This window comes from Polypterus senegalus, chromosome 8 (genome assembly GCF_016835505.1).
Source record: "Polypterus senegalus isolate Bchr_013 chromosome 8, ASM1683550v1, whole genome shotgun sequence".
Classification (NCBI taxonomy): domain Eukaryota; kingdom Metazoa; phylum Chordata; class Cladistia; order Polypteriformes; family Polypteridae; genus Polypterus; species Polypterus senegalus.
The window spans coordinates 166,487,430-166,504,158 of NC_053161.1; the positions used below are offsets into that span (position 1 = coordinate 166,487,430).

Below are 16,729 nucleotides of genomic sequence, written 5' to 3' on the forward strand. Positions count from 1 at the left end.
GCAGCACCTCACACAACACATGCAGAGGGACACAGCAATATGCTTTTTCCAAATCTACAAAACACATGCAGACTGGGTTATCATAACCTTATTCTATCTTCAGCAACTGTGCCAGGGAGAAGAGCTTGTCTTCTTTTCCACAGCCAGGACAAAATCTACATTGTTCCTCCTGTGTCTTTAGCTCATCTATTGGGTGGTTTCTACCCTCCAGCATTGCCCTTACCTGGGAGGCAGAGGAGCGTGATCCCTCTGTACTTGGAACACTCTCTTTGGTCACCTTTGTTAAATATGGGGACCACCACATCAGTCTTCTATTCCAAGGCTGCTTTACCTAACTTTTATGCAATACTGAATTAACGCATTAACCACTCTATTCCAACAATGGCCGGCACCAACGTCTTCAGTCAGATTACCATCCACCACAGACCCCTTAAAACCTCCATAGTGACTTTGGCAACAGTGATGGGATCTCGGCCCACCCCAACCCCCCTTCTTCCAATCAGGTGTGTCCAATAATGTCTCCTGGTATGATGGCATGTCCACTGGGTTGAGAACTTCCTCAAAGTGTTCCTTCCACCAATCAATGATTTCCCCCATAAAAAAGTTCTGTATTTCTCCATCCCTTAACACAATCTGGGTAAGGTCACGCCTTCTCCTCCTGTGGCACTGAACAGTTTGCCACAACAGCTTCAAGGTCTTTCAATGGTCTTTCTGCATGGCCTCTCCAAAATACTCAACAATGACTTATGCACCTCATAGTCTGTCGGTAACTGTCAACCGAGACAGGAGATCCCTCAGAGATCATGGACCCAACGGCCACCTTCTTAACAATTGGGTCCTAAGCGTGTCACCATGAGATGCCCAGAGAATGGGGTTCAATCAGTCTCAATGTACCCAATCTCATTCTGCAGATGGGAGAGGTTCTTTCAAAGGTAGGAGCAAACTGTTCATGAACAGAAGACTTAGTGAGACATTCCCAGCATGCCCTAACTGCTCATCTAGGCTTCCCTGGTCTGCCTGGCCTATGCATCTCACTTTTGATACAACTCACCACCAAGTGGTGATCAGCTGACATCTCCACCATTCTCTCCACCTGAGTGTTCAAAACAAGTAGCCTCAGGTCAGGTGACAAAACTGCAAAGTCTTTGATTGACCTTCAGCGCAAGGTGCTCTGGTACCAGATACACTTCTGAGCCTCCGTGTCTTTGAACGGCGTGTTTGTTATGGACAGTCCATGACTAACATAAAAATCAGATAACTCAGTGCTGTTGTTCAAATCTGGCTGGCCTTTCCTCCCAATCGTGCCCCTCCAGGTATCTCATTTATTCCTGATAATCTGATTTAAGTCAGGGGGCAACTTCCTTCCACATACCCCACCCTACCTTCTCTAAGAAGGCTAAATACTCAGAACAGATGTTCGGTGCATATGCACAAACAACAGTCAGAGTTTACCTCCTTGTGACTCGTAGCCACATTGAGGAAACCCTCTTATCCACTGGGGAAAGACTATAATTACAAAGCCCTCAGCCAATGGCTTGTGGGTATCCCCAGAGTAGGACAGAGACCACCTCCGGTCAAGAAGTTTTGTTCCAAAACCCACGTTATGTGTGGAGGTGCTACCAACTATATCCTCCTGCACCAGCTCAGGATCCTCACCACCAAAGAGGTAATGCTCCAAGTTCCCAAAGCCAGTTTCCATTAGGGTGGGCTTCTGGAGTGGCTACAAGGTATGCCATTTATTGATTTACACCCTCATGAGGGTTGTTGTGAATCATTCTTGTGTGACTTTTCAGTTCAAACCCATTTGCCAAGGGAGACCCCACCGGGAGCACAACGCTCCACATGACCTACAGTAGCTCTGAGCATCACTAAGGTACACAAGTCGCACTACCAGCACCAGGGAACATTATTTTTAAAAGTCACTTACATTACTTGTTACTCACAAAAAAGTAGCTAAATGCGTTGTACAGTATAGTTACTTATCATAAAATGCAACACATTACAAACATTTAGATGGTTTACATTTGATTTAGATAGGAATATAAGTAACAAGTTGGTTAAGTTTGCAGATGATACCAAGATAGGTGGATTAGCAGATAATTTGGAATCCGTTATATCATTACAGAAGGACTTGGATAGCATACAGGCTTGGGCAGATTTGTGGCAGATGAAATTTAATGTCAGTAAATGTAAAGTATTACACATAGGAAGTAAAAATATTAGGTCGATCTGTGGAGTACAAGTCCAAGGAGGTTATGCTCAACCTTTATAATGCACTGGTGAGGCCTCATCTTGAGTACTGTGTGCAGTTTTGGTCTCCAGGCTACAAAAGGACATAGCAGCACTAGAAAAGGTCCAGAGAAGAGCAACTAGGCTGATTCCAGGTCTACAGGGGTTGAATTATGAGGAAAGATTAAAAGAGCTGGGCCTTTACAGTTTAAGCAAAAGAAGATTAAGAGGTGACATGATTGAAGTGTTTAAAATTATGAAGGGAATTAGTACAGTGGATCGAGACTTGTATTTTAAAATGAGCTCATCAAGAACACGGGGACACAGTTGGAAACTTGTTAAGGTAAATTTCACAAACATTAGGAAGTTTTTCTTACACAAAGAACGATAGACACTTGGAATAAGTTACCAAGTAGTGTGGTAGACAGTAAGACGTTAGGGACTTTCAAAACTCGACTTGATGTTTTCTTGGAGGAAGCAAGTGAATAGGACTGGCGAGCTTTGTTGGGCTGAATGGCCTGTTCTCGTCTAGATTGTTCTAATTGTTCTAATTGTTCTAATTGTTCTAACAGTGTGTAAGTTTTTCTTCTTTTAATTGAAAAACTGCACATTTCACTGGCTGGTGTGCGATATTAAATTATAAGCCCAGAGCCGGTGTGTGCTGATATTAGAACACTCTAGACAAGAGCAGGCCATTCAGCCCAACAAAGCTTGCCAGTCCCATTCATTTATTTCTTCCAAAAAAAACATCAAGTCAAGTTTTGAAAGTCCTTAAAGTCTGTCTACCACACTACTTGGTCACTTATTCCAGGTGTCTATTGTTCTTTGTGTAAAGAAAAATGTCCTAATGTTTGTGCAAGTTTTACCTTTAAGTTTCTAACTGTGTCCCCATGTTCTTGATGAACTAATTTTAAAATAACAGTTTCGATTCACTGGACTGATTCCCTTCATAATTTTAAACTCTTCAATCATGTCTCCTCTTAATCTTCTTTTGCTTAAACTGTAAAGGCTCAGCTTTTTTAATCTTTGCTCATAAGTCATCCCCTGTAGCCCTGGAATCAGCCTAGTCGCTCTTCTCTGGACCTTTTCTAGTGCTGCTATGTCCTTTTTGTAGCCTGGAGACCAAAACTACACACAGGACTCCAGATGAGGCCTCACCAGTGTGTTAAAAAGCTTGAGCAGGACCTCCTGTGACTTGTACTCCACACCTCAAGGCGCTATATAACCTGATATTCTGTTAGCCTTCTTAATGGTTTCTGTTGGGAAGTCGATAGCTTAAAGTCCACTATGACTCCTAAATCCTTCTAATAAGGTGTACTCTCGATTTTCTGACCATCCATTGTGTATTCAAACCTAACATTTGTACTTCCCGCATTTAATAATTTACATTTACTGACATTACATTTCATCTGCCGCAAATCAGCCTAAGCCTGTATGCTATCCAAGTCCTTCTGTAATGATATAACGGATTCCAAATTATCTACCAATCCATCTATTTTGGTATCATCTGCAAACTTAACCAACTTGTTACTTATATATTCCTACCTAAATCATTTATATACAGTATATTAAAAATAGCAATGGCCCTAGCACTGACCCCTGCTGGCCACCACTCTTAACATCAGCCAGTTCTGATGAGGTTCCTCACACCATCACCCTCTGCTTCCTGTGTCTGAGCCAATTCTGCACCCATCTACAAACATCACCCTGAACTCCCACTTCTTTTAACTTGATGCCCAACCTCTCATGTGGCACCTTATCAAATGCTTTCTGAAAGTCCAGATAAATAATATCATAAGCTCCACTTTGATCGTATCCTCTTGTTGCCTCCTCATAGAATTCCAACATGCTAGTAAAACACGACCTCCCTCTTCTAAACCCATGCTGACTGTTCAGAATAACTCCTGTCCTTGTCATGTGTTGCTCAATCTTATCCTTAATAATTCCCTCCTTTAATTTTCCTGTGATGCACATTCAGCTTACTGGCCTATAGTTGCTTGGATCTGCCCAGTCACCCTTTTTTATATAATGGGAGGATATTTTCTAGTGCTTCAGAATTTCCCCAGTATGCAGTGACTTCCTACAAATGTGTGTCAAGGGTTTATATTTGTATTCTCCAGCTTCCTCAAGAACTTGAAGGTAAATATTATCTGGTCCTGGTGATTTGTTTGATTTCATCCTATTTAATCAGAGCAGCACATCTCCCTCTACAATTTCCAAATCCCTCAGTACCTCCTTAGTAGTCCCGTTTACCTCTGGCAGGTTATCCACTTGCTCACTTGTAAACACCTCAGAAAAATGTAAGTTTAGGGCATCTGCTATTTCACTGTCTGTATCTTTTAATCCTTCTTTACTATTCCTGATGCACTTCCCCTCCTCGACTGTTCTTTTACTACTAAAATACTGAATCTCTGTGCGTCATTTTTCCCCTTATCTGCTGTATTCTTCTCCAACTGCCTTTTATCTTCCCTAAAATCCTTCTTAATGGTTGCCATCATGTTCTCATATGCCATACGATTCATAAACCATATACAGCTGTTTTTGTCCTTTGCAGCTTCTTTTTTAAATCTTTATTAATCCACTGTGGAGTTTTTTTTTTTTGTTGTTGTTTTTTTTTGTTAATTTCCTAATAATTCCAATTATCACTTCACCTTCTCATTGACTGTCCTTTTACTACTAAAATACTGAAAGAATCTCTTAGGGTCGTCTTTCGCCTTTTCTGCTACATTCCTCTTCAACTCCCTTTTATCCTCTCTGATATCCTGATAATGGTTGTCTTCATGTTCTCATATGCCCTACATTTCACTTTGGAGTTATTAGTTTTAAATGCCCTATAAAGCAGTGATTTCCATTGCAGCTTCTTTTTCAACTCCTTATTAGCCCACTGCAGAGTGTTTTTAATTTCCTATTAATTCGAAATGGAGGTCTGTATCTGTCCTGCATTACATGTAAAACATTTTTAAACCTGTCCCACTGCTCCTGGACTGTCTCGACACTTAAAAGCTTATCTCAGTCTGTCCCCTTTAGATTTTGCTGCATCTGCTCAAAATTTGCCCGAAGTTCAACTTAACAATTTTAGTCTTTGCATCTGTACTCTTACAAAATACTGAGAATTGTATTACATTCTGGTCACGTGACCCTAGTGGTTCAATCACGTCTACACCCTCAATTCTATCCTGATTATTACAGAATACTAAATCCAGACAGGCTTCACCCCATGTTGGTGCTTTAACATGCTGTGTTATAAAACAGTCACTTACTACTTCTAAAAACTCCTGCTATTTTGCTCCTCCATTTACAAGGTTATCCCAGTTAATATTCAGGTGCCCCATGACTAAAATATCCCCCTGTAAAAGTGTCTTATAGATATTACTAAAAAGATGTGTGTTGAAATTACGGTGTGCATTGGGTGGTCTATAACACACTCCTAAAATAAGACCTCTTTCCCTAATGAGTTCCAGATGAAGCCACATGTCCTCACTAAGATGGAGCTCATTATCAAACTGAAGAGGACTTGCATTTAAATTCTGTTTGACAGAAATGCCAACCCCGTCTCCTTTTCTGTTCTGTCTGTCTGTGTATCCCATTCTGGTGTATGCAAGTGTAGTGAGGTTAACTTCCATGACCGAGGACTGGCAAAAGGTATAATAAAGCCATTATATACAAACTAGATAAAAAGTAACTATGACACATTTATCATACATTGAAATTTTTGCAATATTCACAATAGCTGCAATAGTGGAAAAAAATGGTCCATGCACGTCTTTAAATATAACAAAACAAAATAAAACAAATGCAGTCTCTCCACCACCTACTACTAACCTACAAAGCCTTATATAACCTCGCACCAAACTACATTGGTGACTTTCTCCATCACTATGTGCCTGCTCGCCCACTAAGGTCCTCTGATCCTGGTAATCTTGTTGTACCCCACACTAATCTACAAGATGCTCATGTAACCTTTTCTGTCCACCCTGGCCATCGGACCTTACTTATTCTATGTTAATTAATGTTGACTTATGTTTATTTTTTATTGTGTCTTCTATTTTTTATTCTTCATTTTGTAAAGCACTTTGAGCTACATTTTTTTGTATGAAAATGTGCTATATAAATAAATGCTGTTGTTGTTGTTGATGTGTGTGTGTTAGACCATCAATTATGTTGTCCGTTAGGCTTTTCTCTGAATTTACTGTCTTACTCTTCATTATTTATTTTTCTGGTTTAGTACAATGCTATATACTGTATACCCTGCCATTCTATCGTAAACTCTGTGAAGTATGGGAAAGGAGCTATATAAATAAAATGTATTATTATCAATATATCCATAAAATCTTAACTGTCCAAAAAAAGGTCACAAATGTGAAGCGTGTTCAACAGATTCATTTTTCAATTAGTGTAGCGGATTTTTTTCTATTAATACACTCGGGTTTAAATGGTGGTCTGTCATGTGGTGGGTGCGGCAATGCACTGTCTACGCGGCCTACGCTACCACCTACTTACCAATAATCAAATTCACTTTTTCAAATTCCAGGGCTGACTTGCCACCCTTTCAATCAAAATATACTGAAGAGCCTGCATTAAATAATACAAATAATTATTCTACTTCCAAACACTTCATGAAACGTACGGTTGAAGAAAATGGCTGATTCTCGTCTAGAGACAGCATCCTGCATGCAGATCTCACAAGGGATCACAGGAGCTTAAATATAAATTAATAACCATTAGTTAATGACAACTTCTTAACTCACACTTATATTATGTGTGTATATATTTTTTTTTTTTCTTTATTAATTTTATTGCAATCCATACAAATCAATCAAGTTTTTACAAAAAGAAAAATTGAGTTGTATATATTTTTACAATACATTCATTTATTATATAGTCCTTTAACAAGGACTGCACTAATTCAAATAGAACTAGTCATTAATTAATATTTACAACCACAATTTTTGTGTTCTATTTTACAAAACACAGGCGTTAAATAATGTAATAGTAATTTAACACACCAGAGAGTTTTCACAAAGCATATATATGAGGAGCAACGAAAAAGAAACTTTATTGCTGCATTCCTTTCTTATTTTGTCAGAAACAAACAAAAAAAAAAACACCTTCCTAGTAGAAAAGACATTAAATGGCTGAAGTAAAACCCTTTATTTACTAGAATCAAGTCTTCTTTCTTTCACTATTCTCTAGTTATAGCGTTTCTCTTGTTTATCCTGCATGTTCAAGTCCCACACTTTTATTTTTACCCCCAACGGTGTCTCCAGCCGTCTGGAGTTTGTTTTTTTCTGTCCTCCCTGGCCATCGGACCTTACTCTTATTCTTATGTTAATTAGTGTTGTCTTATTGTAATTCTTACTTTGTCTTTTATTTCTCTTTTCTTCATCATGTAAAGCACTTTGAGCTACATTATTTCTATGAAAATATGTTATATAAATAAATGTTGTTTCATAACAGGACATAATGAAATTTTTCTCAGCTACTTTTAGCACACCCTACAGGCATGACATGCAACTACAGCTATTTCACTCTAAGACAGCGCTTCCTGATTCATTTTACGCTCGCACCCCCTGTGACTGACGAGGCCGATTTCGCACCTCTTTGGTTTGAGAAGAAGTAGAAAAAAATTAGGAGTTGATAGGATAGTTCATAATACCCATGCAGCACTACAGTAAGTGCGCGTAAGAGCGGACGTCATCCGTTTTAACAAGCAGCGTATTAAATAGCCTGCCCATTTAATTATTTAGGAATGGATAGATAAATTAAGATTTTGTACAAATAATGTTTTGCATTTTTCTTCCTCGATGGATCCCCCAGCAACAGTTGCTCGCACCCCCAATCGGGAAGCACTGCTCTAAGAGGATGGCACAAGCAAAGGAGGAAAAAAAAAAAGATGAAAAAAGGAAAAAATAGTTTTTTTTGTTTGTTTTTAATAAGTTGAGAGACGAGTCACCCATAATACGAGCTGGAATTCCATCATCCATATAAGCAGCTTCTGCGGTGATAAAACAATAAGCCTGCAAAGTCGATCGATCGATCGATATTATTATACCAAATATGGGAATGGCCAGTGAGCGGAAGAAGGTTTTCATGCAACGAGGGCTACCTGAGAAACGGTGTTAACTAAAAGGGCGATGTGAAAGTGCAATAACCCATTGGCACTTAGTGTTGGTGGGCACGGCAGTCACCCTCTGTTTCAATATTAAATTAGCCAACATTCATTAGTGTGCCTTTGCGATGACCCTAAAGCAGCATGCAGTAATACAAATTTTGAACAATTTAACATACAGGCAAGCTGCATAGAATTTAAATCTGTACTTTGACAACATAAGGCACATAATAAAGTAGCAGATCCTTCGATTACTTTGAGGACTGGTGTGCCATCCCACAGCCCCCTCTGACTAGCGTATCTATTGGTGGAGATCAGGTCTCCTCGGTCAAATATCCTCCCATGACTGCATGCCTTGTTTTACAATTAGCAAACTGCAAATTTAGCATACTACACATGAAAATGAAGGATTAATTAAAATAGCCAAAGTACTAAACATCAATCCAACCATTATCCAACGCGCTATATCCCAACTACAAGGTTACGGGGGTCTGCTGGAGCCAATCCCAGCCAACAAAGGGCACAAGGCAGGAAAGAAACCCTAAACAAACAAAATAAAAAATGCACCTTTTTACCAACTACCGTTTTTTACTGCCGGTGTGCCAAGCACCCTTTGTAGCCAGCATGAGCCGGACCTCCCTAAGCTCATATGTAAGATTTCATGAAACTGACAGGAAACAGACAAATTTGACAATTTCCCTGTGTTTTATTTTCTTAAACCGTATTCTAATTCAACATAAAGATATGAAACCCGCACTTACTATCAAAACATCGGTTTCTTTGAATAGTAAGAACAAGAAGAGGGCTACATTTATTGCAGGTCAGGATGACTTAAAGCAGGACTATTCATTTTAATATGCAGCTTTTCGAGCTCTTTATTCTAAGCTCAAATGACGTGAGTATGTCGACCTGTTTCAGTTAGCTGGGATGCTCAGTGAGGGGCTGTGTTGGCCTTGAACCCCTGCAGATTGCGGTTTCTTTCCTCCAGCTTAGCTGGAGCTTCAGCACATTTTCTGCATACCTTGGCCACCTGACCTTATCATTAGAGAGACTTAAATAATAATAATTTTAGATTCAAGGACTATACTTCTCATACTTATATACCTGTATTATGTAAGCGTGTGTTATTTATTTTCTGTTATCCACTAATATTGATATCTAATTTTAATTTGTTTTTCTTTGCATGCAATTTTTTTGACAATCTTGTAAAGCGTCATCCTTTGTATGAAAATGTGCTGTAGAAGTAAATGTTGCTAAAAGCGGCGTTTTGAACTGTGCACGTTTAACTTACAGTGTTACTGACAAGCTGTGTCACTAAAAGCAAATACAGAACAGAAGGTGTGGAAAGTTATTTTTTAATAAATAAAAAGAAAACTAATACAGTAACCCAATTTTTTTTTTGTATTGCAGGTATTTTTACTTCAACAAAAACAAGTAATGCGTTACGTTACTCGTTGCCTTAAAAAGTAATCTGACTACGTAACATGCGTTATTTTTAGCGTGTTACTCTTATCAGTGCCGGCAAGGTGAGGAGACCCAACGTAAGTTGTTGAGGGAAACATCTTATTACGAAGTTTCATATACAGGCAGCCTACAATTTTTTTTTTATTTTTGTTAATGAAAAAACACTCCAAGTCCCCCCCAACCCGTTTCTCCAAATATTCCTTAAACATTGTGAATTACCAATAAAACAGTACATCAAGAATTTCTACATAAAACAATGTGTTAATGTTTGCATGTGCTTCACAAGTACACGCTGCAATACATTTGTTTTGTAATGATTGAAGGCAGATAACCAGTACAATAATAGACAATTAATTAATAGCAAACTCAAATTACATACAGTATCAAAAATTATATACAGTAACAAAGTATAATACTTGGGATTAATTAATAAAGTATCTATCTAATAAAAAAACGGCAAAATAAGGAATACTAGAAATGCACAAACAGCGTTCCGAAAGTACGAAATAGTTCTATCCCCTTTGGCATTTTGAAAGCTTATTTATCCTTATGTGCCCTGAAAAGGTAAAGTTCAAAGGTCAAAGATCAAAGCTCATCCGACGTGTGGCCATAAAATATTTCAAAGGGTTACCACCAATTCTATTTACTGCTGAGCGATACAAACAAAAGGTGGAAGAGGCGGACACTTCAGATGCCATAAAAGCCACCGTTTCATCCCAGGGAAGCAACCTGAGATCTGCTTCATTAATATACATAATTATAGAAGGATTTTTTATAGAGATTAATTACTTAATTCAGTTGAACTGTTAAGACATAAGACTGGATGAATGTCCATTCCGTGAAGTGACGCACACTTTCGACGGCTATGATTTTGACAAAAGCCGATCTTTTCCTGAAGTCGAATGGCTCTCACATGAATTCTTTCTTTACAGCGGACAAACCGCAGATGTCATTTCCTCACCACACACGCTCCAGTTTGCTACACTTCCCGATATCCTTTTTAACCGTTGCTTCGTTCCCCCGTATACACTACGGTTCGAGCTGCAGTTACCAGTATTCTACTGGTTACACAGCTGTTTTCCATTTGTAACTTTCATTTTAGCACCGTATTTACCCTGAATTCTCTTTAACTACTGTTGCTAAATAGTGGGATGAATTTGTCCTTCAAAATATTTAAAACTGTCCCCACATTTCCCCGTACAGCTCCCAGACTTGGACGCTTGAAAAAGGGAGAGCGAGCGTACACGATGCTGCCGGCACAGGACACGACTCTGGCACGGAGCATGAGTAAGATGAAAAAGACGAGAGGTGAGCAAGAACAGCCACAGGTAAACAACCGCTACTTATTTACGTGTCTGCACTAAACTGAAAGAGAATCAATATCTTCGTTACTCCTGGAGTCGTAAGAAAATAAATCGAGAAATGAATGACTAAAGGCTGCGGTTACGTCTCTGGGCTTTTTTAAGCAAATCTGACATAAGTTTCGTTAAGGAAGACACAGAAATCACCGACGAGTAGTCAATCAGTGCATCGGGAAATTCCATCGAGAATCAAGCAATCGCGTGCTGTTCACCGACTAAGATCGGACTATCTGGCAATAATGATCCCCGTGCGCCGTCTCTAATATTCTCATACAAGTACGTACCTTTTTCCAGCTGGGATTTCTTTCTCCAGCGTGAAATCAAACTGCACTCCAACTATCACGTCGTCCCGCCTACTTCCTTTCATGGATTTCAGGAAAGGGTTTCCGGGAGAAATACGAAGTCGCCACTGATTGGCTGTATCACTACTCAATCCGCGCTGTCTGTTCCTCAGTTCTCGAGGCTGCCATTCCTTTTTTTTTACCCTTACATGTAGAATGGGGTATATTTTCTGCAACATAGGAAATTAAATTTAAAATTATAAAACAAAAATACAGTCCTTCTTTGCAATTTCATTTTCAAAGTCTTAGCGCAAGATTGCTGCAAAAATTAAAAATAAAATGATATAACGACATTTGCTATGCCACGATGAATGTTATTTCATACAATCGGATTGCATACACATACAAATGTAAATACAATATGGAACGATATTAAAATAACGCAGTTCAAAATTATTTTTTCACATATCCAAGCATACAGTTGTGGCCAAAGGTTTTGAGGATGACGCAAATATTCATTTTGACAAAGTTTGCTGTTCAATTTTTAAGATGGCAATTTGCATCTACTCCAGAATGTTATGAAGAGTAAGCAGATGAATTGCAATTAATTGCAAAGTCCCTCTTTGCCATGAAAATGAACCTAATCTCTCCAAAAAACATTTCCATTGCATTTCAGCCCTGCCACAACAGGACCTGCTGACGTCATCTCAGTGCTCCTCTCGTTAACACAGGTAAGAGTGTCGACGAGGACATGGCTGGAGATCACTCTGTCACACTGACCGAGTTAGAATAGAGAGTCTCAATTGTTGTGAAGAAGGCTTCAGGGCACTTCCAGGGAGTCCAGGGTGTATTACATTGGATTAACCATTAAGCAAAATAAGCATGTGCTTAGGGTATCAAAGGAACGGGTGCACCAAAGAAATTTTCCATTGTCAGATTTACCATGATGATAGTATTATTATTATTATTATTATTATTATTATTATTATTATTATTATTATTATGTTGTTATTATTATTTACATTATTTGCCAAATGCAACTTTTTGTATACATAATTTATTTTTCGCATACCTCAGCTTACTCAGAATTTTAGGGTCAGAGCACAGGGTCAGCTACTTGTACAGCACAGCATCCCTGGAACAACTGCAGGTTAAGGGCTTTGCTCAAGGGTCCAATGGAGTAGCATTCCTTCTGTCACTGCTGGGATTGAAACTGGCAACAACTGAGTTACCAGCCCAGATCCTATAGCCACTAGCATGGTCTATAATATAAATAAATTTGAAATATACAAAAATAAACATTATCTTTCATCTTACTGTAAGTTTTGTTTCATTTTGAGAAATAGTGTTTTACAGTTTATTATTGTTTATATTTTGAATTATATATATATATATATATATATATATATATATATATATATATATATATATATATAGGGGGCACAAAAATCTTTTAAGCTCTTAGGGCCTCTAACGGTCTTAATCTGGCCCTGGTGACAACAGCAGGTTTCATAAACATGAGCTCCAGTGTGACAAAACTCTGCTTAATCCAGTGGTTCTCAAACTGTAGGGTGGACCCTAGGGGGGCGCGAAGATGTGAAAAAAAAGCAAGAATCAAAAATATAAAAAATACATCCATTGAAACCAAAACAAATTAATTTAAACTACATTCTGATACTAGAAAAATGTAAATATAGAGTTAGATAAATGTCGATAAAAGATAAGTAGGTATAATAAAATATCCATCTATGATATATCATTAATTTAAAAAGAACAAATTGGTATTAGTATTATTCCTTTCAAAAAACCTTCGCAGGAGTGCGATTAAAACTGTTATGAAAACTCAGGTTGCAAATACTTAAAGGTTGAGAAACGCTGACTTAATCTCAGCAGAAACTGATCATCAGAACCCTGTGAACATCAGAACATTAGAACAATCTGGAGAAGAACAAGCCACTCAGCCCAACAAAGCTCACCAGTCGGTCATTTAATTCTTGTAAATAAATATCAAGTCGAGCTTTGAAAGTCCCTAAAGTTGTAATGTCTACCATACTACTTGGTGTCTTATTCCAAGTGTCTATCGTTCTCTATGTGAAGAAAAACTTCCTAATGTTTGTGCGAAATTTCCCCTTAACAAGTTTCCAGCTGTTCCCCCGTGTTCTTGATGAACTCATTTTAAAATACAAGTCTCAATCCACTGTACCTAATTCCCTTCATAATTTTAAACACTTCGATCAGGTCTTCTTTTTCTTAAACTGTAAAGGCTCAGCTCTTTTAATCTTTCCTCATAACTCATCCCCTGTAGACCTGGAATCAGCCTAGTCTCTCTTCTCTGGACCTTATCTAGTGCTGCTATAAACTTTTTTTGTAGCCTGGAGACCAAAACTGCACCCAGTACTCAGGATGAGGCCTCACCAGTGTGTTATAAATCTTGAGCAGAACCTCCTGTGACTTGTACTCCACACATCAAGGCGCTATATAACCTGACATTCTGTTAGCCTTCTTAATGGTTTCTTTCAGGAAGTTGATAGCTTAGAGTCCACTATGACTCCTAAATCCTTCTCATAAGGTGTACTCTCGATTTTCTGACCATCCATTGTGTATTCAAACCTAACATTTGTACTTCCCGCATTTAATAATTTACATTTACTGACATTACATTTCATCTGCCACAAATCTGCCCAAGCCTGTATGCTATCCAAGTTCTTCTGTAATGATATAAAGGATTCCAAATTATCTGCTAATCCACTTATCTTGGTATCATCTGCAAACTTAACAAGATTGTTACTTATATTCCTATCTAAATCATTTATTTATATTAAAAAAAGCAGCGGCCCTAACACTGACCACTGCTGGTCACCACTCTTAACATCGGCCAATTCTTTTGAGGTTCCTCACACCATCACCCTCTTCTTCCTGTGTCTGAGCCAATTCTAATAACATCACCCTGAACTCCCACTTCTTTTAACTCTTTTAGGGCTATTTTTTTTTTTGTTTCTTATCTCCCAGGGCTGAATATTTTCCCAGAAACTAACATGTTTTTAAAAAGAACACAAAGCAATTGTTTAACATATCAAATCAACAAAAAATATTTACTTTTGACAAATGTTACTGCGCTCTCAACCTCAAAGAGTTAATTTGATGCCCAACCTCTCATGTGGCACCTTATCAAATGCTTTCTGAAAGTCCAGATAAATAATATCATAAGCTCCACTTTGATCATACACCTTTGTTGCTTTACCTCCTCCTTCATTGCTTTTTGTAATACTAAAATAATACTACTATTCTTTGCCTCCAGCCATACCCTATTAGACCTAAAGATCAGCCCAGCACTGCCCCAAAGTCTCTCACTTGCAGCAGAGGGAGGCCAAGGTGTGTTAAGCTTCAGTGACAATTTTCACATGGCACTCCTCCATTCTTGTCACTCGATTGTACAGCACGCGTGTGCTTCACCTCGTCCTCAATAGCTGTCATTAGATGACCGCAGCAAATGCAGTCTTTGCAACATAATACAGTACATTTCCGAGTGGTGTCAATAACTTTCCGTACAATATAACTGGCTAGCAAGGTAAAAAAAATAAATGTAGCTCTGTTAAAAAAATACACGCTCGATCACTCACCTCTACATGCTTTTTTTAGACTGGAGGGAGAATTCTTCAACAACATCAGCTTGTGATTTTTTGGCTGCCATAAAGGGTAGCCCATTCACCAAAAATTGTTTTTGGAACAGACCACTTCAAACATTTCTTTAAATCTACAGCCATGAACAGAAAACACCCTGTGATGTGCACGTCCTTTCCAGAACATCGACTGATCCAGCATTACTTGAGTTCTCCATTGTGCTGCCTTGTGAAATGGGTGTGGTGCTGCGGTCGCTCCACTCCACTTCTCTAGTCTCTACACCAGGGGGTCTTAAACAGGGACATCTGAGGACACAATTTAGAAAACGGGTACCACACTGAGACTTGAGAAGTGGAGTATTACCATAATGACAGTGGAGTCATAACGAGACAAATAACAATGGCCACAGAACAATAAATAATAAATAAATAAATAAATTAATAATAATAATAATAAAAGTAAAAGTTTTCCCATTCAAACATATTTCTCACATGAATCTTATTAAAAGGGAAAGGTGGAAAACAAATGCATGGCTAACACAATACTCCATTTCTTCATTTTACAAACCCTGATATCCTGATCAGAGTTGTGGTGCAGCAGAAGCCTCTCCCAGCAATTACAATGTGCAGAGCAGGAACTACACTGGGACAGGACTCCAGTTCATCACACACACACACACACACACACACAGACCTCAGCCCACTTTACTATCTCTGACCTCAACCTGCATGTCTCTGAAGTGTCGGTAAATGGGAGAAGATGCAAAGTCCACGCTGGGAGCACCTGAGGTTTGAACCTAAAGCAATAATTAGCATTCAGAAGTCTATCGTTGCCAGTGAAAAAGCTTAGTATTAACTGAGAGAATGAAAATTTTCAAAACCTCATGTCTTCTCGTCAGGCTACTGTCCTTTACAATTAGAGAACAATGTGACACAAAGTTTGCAGAGACTGGGTAGTAGTTGCTCTCATTGGACAATCCAAGCGAAAATTTCATCACAACAGTTTTGATTTACTCATCGAGTATAACCGCAATGTCAAGAGCTGCCATGATTGTGGCTTTATTATAACACGTGTTCTGCCTCTCTTAATAATATGACACAAATGGCTTCTTCCTCTGGCCATCATTACCAGTATAAATTGCAACCATGCAAAATGGTGCACCTACCAAGCCCAGAATCTCCACCTTGGAGCTCCAAATAGGAGGAGGTCATCTGAGTCAAATAATGATGGCTGTCCATTACTGTGTGTCAGCTCTGCGTACTATGTTCTGCACCAAAACCAGACTCTGTTGAACCCCACGAGCAAAGGCGGTTATTTAAGTTACTAATTTGCATTTTGCAAAGGTAAAATGTATTTAGATTTGTATCTATCTGACCAAGAAAGATTTCAGTCTTCTAAAATAACTGCAGTGCATTTACAACTTATCCATATTTGATCTGCATCTAATTGCCCCATGTAAATGAGTTACAATGTATTCAATCGTGTGCTTCAGAAAACATCCATAAGCAACATAAGTAATCAATTGCCGATTTCCAATAATAGGATCTATCAGCACAAACAAAATTCCTCCGACTCCTTCAATCCTCAGCTGATCGCCTCTTTCTTATCGTGACTCCTGGTTCTTCACTGTTTTCTGTTCCTCCATGACAGCCAGCCACTTAGTC

At 38.6% G+C, this 16,729-nt stretch overlaps 1 protein-coding gene across 2 annotated transcripts in view; it reads right to left on the reverse strand.

Moving 5' to 3' along the window:
- Positions 1-11,518, reverse strand: part of LOC120534454 (gastrula zinc finger protein XlCGF52.1-like) — a 47,838-nt gene extending 36,320 nt beyond the window's left edge. Inside the window, exons 1-2 of one of the 2 annotated variants that reach the window (XM_039762038.1) lie at positions 11,448-11,512; positions 6,857-6,928 (exon numbers count right to left, since the gene is read on the reverse strand). The gene's annotated coding sequence lies outside the window, so the exon portion shown is untranslated. Of the gene's footprint in view, positions 1-6,856; positions 6,929-11,447 lie in introns of both variants that reach the window. The other variant, XM_039762039.1, reaches the window with a different exon arrangement.
- Between the last annotated feature and the right edge of the window lie 5,211 nt (positions 11,519-16,729).